This window comes from Malus domestica, chromosome 01 (assembly GCF_042453785.1).
Source record: "Malus domestica chromosome 01, GDT2T_hap1".
NCBI classification, from domain to species: domain Eukaryota; kingdom Viridiplantae; phylum Streptophyta; class Magnoliopsida; order Rosales; family Rosaceae; genus Malus; species Malus domestica.
In genome coordinates, this window is record NC_091661.1 from 9,612,780 (window position 1) to 9,616,552 (window position 3,773).

A 3,773-nucleotide genomic window follows, 5' to 3' on the forward strand; every position below is an offset into this window, starting at 1 on the left:
CCAAATTGGAGGTTTGATTTCAGGTTCCGACTGACTGCTCTCTTTCTCCTTGTCCTGCAGGTGTGGACAAGGACAAAGACAAAGATAGGGAGAAAGCATGATATGGGATACTCTTGCTTTCGACCCTGATGATATGAGATACTCTTGTTCTTGGTGTGGCTTATTTGCTGAGGTATTATCGGGGGGAAATAAAGCTGAGTATTTCGAGAGGTTATGTTGAGGGTGCCTTTTCGAATGCGAGAAAGGGTTGAGCATTTTTGCAGGTTTGCCTGTCCGTTGAGGAGAGAGGTCAATGTATATAGGGTTTTCCCAATAACAAGTAGTAATGCTATTCCTTTACCCTTCTTGGTCACAGCAATGTAGTGGGAGCTGCCAGCTTCACGTGTTTTAATTTTGTCAGAGCACTTTGAAAAAGTGGTATGTGGTATCTGGAAAGCTGATGTTACGTGTGAAGATTACAGACAAGCTTTATCTAAGGAAATCTGGCTCTCGAAGTTCTGAGAGTTGTGCCTCTTTGGTTTTCGAACAAGCAATCCCGTCGAGGATCTGACTCTCGAGATTCGGAAAGCGGTGCTACTCCGGTTTTTTAGAAAGTAATTATGTTGGGAGTCTTTTCTCGAATGTGAGTAAAGGTTGGACGTTCTTGCCAACCTGTCTTGCCGCAAAACACGGAGGTCGACACACATAGGGACTTTCCAGTTGTCAAGCAGTGGTGTTGTTCCTTTACCCTTATGGGTAATAGTAGGGTAGCTGGAACTTCGAAATTCTCGTGCCTAAATTTTGTCAGAGATCTTTGACAAAGTTATATGTGGTACCCGAGGAGTTGATGGTGCATATGGAGAGCGGTGATTGAACAGTAAGATTCACGTGCTTTCTACTTCACCAGAAATCTTCGACAGATTGCCCGTAATTTCCGCAAAGCTGATTGTGCATGTGACAGGTGCTGACGAGGCTGCAAAAGCAGGTGCTTCTTCGATTTCTGAGATCGGCCCTCGTGGTCTCTGAGCAGCCCAGCTTTTGAGAAAGCAAACGCCTCTTCGATTTCTGAGATCGGCCCTCGTGGTCTCTGAGCAGCCCAGCTTTTGAGAAAGCAAACGCCTCTTCGATTTCTGAAGCTCCGTCGAGTGCAGATTTTTATAGAGGCTGGCATTAAGTTCCACAGCACACTTGAATCTCTACCAGTAGAAGCTCATTTCTTGCACTTCTAAGATCTTGATTTGTCTGACCTCTTCCTTCTTCAACACATTTGAAAATGTCTGGACCCTCCGACCGTCGTTTTGACTTGAACCTTGGAGAAGAGACAGCCACGCCTTCTCCAGACAACATATGGCGCCCATCCTTCATATCCCCTACTGGTCCTCTTACCGTTGGGGATTCTGTGATGAAGAATGATATGACCGCTGCAGTGGTGGCCAGGAACCTTCTCACTCCCAAAGATAACAGACTACTTTCCAAACGGTCTGATGAGTTGGCTGTTAAGGACTCTCTGGCTCTTAGTGTTCAGTGTGCAGGTTCTGTGTCTAATATGGCCCAACGCCTATTTGCTAGAACCCGCCAAGTTGAATCATTGGCTGCTGAAGTGATGAGTCTCAAACAGGAGATTAGAGGGCTCAAGCATGAGAATAAGCAGTTGCACCGGCTCGCCCATGACTATGCTACAAACATGAAGAGGAAGCTTGACCAGATGAAGGAATCTGATGGTAAGGTTTTACTTGATCATCAGCGGTTTGTGGGTTTGTTCCAAAGGCATTTATTGCCTTCGTCCTCTGGGGCTGTACCTGGTAATGAAGCTTCAAATGATGAACCTCCAATGCCTCCTCCTTCTGGGGTTTTGTCAAGTACTGAGGCTCCGGATAACCACCCTCCGGTGCTTTCTCTTTCTGGGGCTCTACCGACTGCTGAGACTTCCCCTAAGCAACCTTTGTGAAGGCTCCCTTTTGTTTGTTTATTTTGACTCATGTATATGTACATATTTGTGGCTTATCGAAAATATTAATAAATAAGCTTTGCTTCATTTCAACATATTGTGTTAAATACACCAAAGCCTTCTTCATAAAGTTCTTTGAATTTTTGCTTTTGTTGAAACCTGTATTGTTGAAGCTTTGTGAGTGAAGCATGTAGTTTGAGGTAGTGTTCCCTTAATTTCCCGAGTGAGGAAAACTTCTCGGTTGGAGACTTGAAAAATCCAAGTCACTGAGTGGTTGTGAGACTGCCGAGTATCAAGGTGCAGTAGCATATGGTGGGAGTCCCCCAAGTCTTCAGGCGAAGAGAGTTGCCGAATGAGGTGTCTCGCGTGTTACTAATTTGTCAAAGTAACGAATCCTTGTTTCGATGTCACACATTCGTATATGCTTTATCTAAAAATATTTCCAACTTTTGTGTGTTTGATGCTGCATGCTATTGACTAGACAAGATCAAGTGCAATTAGTAGCTTTTCTCTCTTTTTCATCTTTTCTTTGGTGGAATTGCTTTTCGTTTCCACTAATCAGCCTGAGTGGATGCAAGATAACACCTTTCTCTATAGCTCAGATTGCAAAGTCGTCTTCATGAAAGTTTTTCCTTATCTTGTGAACTACAACATATCCAAATTTGAGATCCATCGGAGTAGTACAACTTCAGAAATTCAAGTATGATGAGTAACTGTTCATCAATGTTCTGTTAATCCGTCAGACTTGTTGTGAGCTTCGAAACTCCATTTTCTCTTGTTCAGATCAACATACTTTCTTCATCGAAGTTGTTCCTTAACTTGTGAACTACAACATATCCGAATTTGAGGTCCCTCGGAGCAGTATAACTCCAGAAATCCAGGTATGATGAGTGACTGTTTATCATTTGTCTGTCAACCCGTCAGATTTGTTGTGAGCTTTGAAACTCTATGTTCTCTTGCTCAGATCAGCATTCTTTCTTCATTGAAGTTGTTCCTCAGCTTGCGAACTACAACATATCCAAATTTGAGATCCCTCGGAGCAGTATAACTCCAGAAATCCAGGTATGATGAATGACTGGTTATTATTTTTCTGTCAACCCGTCAGATTTGTTGTGAGCTTTGAAACTCTATGTTCTCTTGCTCAGATCAGCATGCTTTCTTCATTGAACTCAGCTTGTGAACTACAACATATCCAAATTTGAGATCCCTCGGAGCAGTATAACTCCAGAAATCCAGGTATGATGAATGACTGGTTATTATTTTTCTGTCAACCCGTCAGATTTGTTGTGAGCTTCGAAACTCCATTTTCTCTTGTTCAGATCGGTATGCTTTCTGCATTGAAGCTGTTCCTCATCGACTCTTTCATAACATATCAAAAATTCAGGATGAACTAACGGTTAAATATTTCCAGATCTTCGAAACATCACAACAGCTTCGAAATCTGCAAGAAGCCGACTATCATGTTTGGAGCTTCAACACTGTAATTTCCGTCGCTCAAACAGAAATGGTTCCTTCTTGAAAGTTGTTCATATGCTCAAGAACTATAGGGTGTCTAAAATTCAGCTCCATTGGAGAAGAGCAGAGGTTGCAGAAATTTGATAGATGAAAGGAGGCGGAAGAGGGAGAGAGAGAAAAAGTCTCTTGGGTTGGATTTCTATTTTGGGGCAGATTCCAATTTTTGTAGCACCTTCATTATTGATGAATTGCTTGTACCTTTGTCCATTATGAAACTTGGGACTTTGGCTTGGTGTTGGATCTATTATAATATGTTTGGGAACAGATATAAGTGAATAAAGAAGAAGGAAAATTTTGGGCCCTTGTGGGTGTAAAACAAAAAATGTTTATG

At 42.4% G+C, this 3,773-nt stretch overlaps 1 long non-coding RNA gene across 1 annotated transcript; it reads left to right on the plus strand.

Moving 5' to 3' along the window:
• Positions 1 to 3,095: 3,095 nt before the first annotated feature.
• Positions 3,096 to 3,521, plus strand: LOC139195826 (uncharacterized). Its single transcript, XR_011580860.1, has 2 exons — positions 3,096 to 3,163; positions 3,339 to 3,521. It is a non-coding gene; the product is annotated as an uncharacterized lncRNA (long non-coding RNA).
• The last annotated feature ends 252 nt before the right edge of the window (positions 3,522 to 3,773 follow it).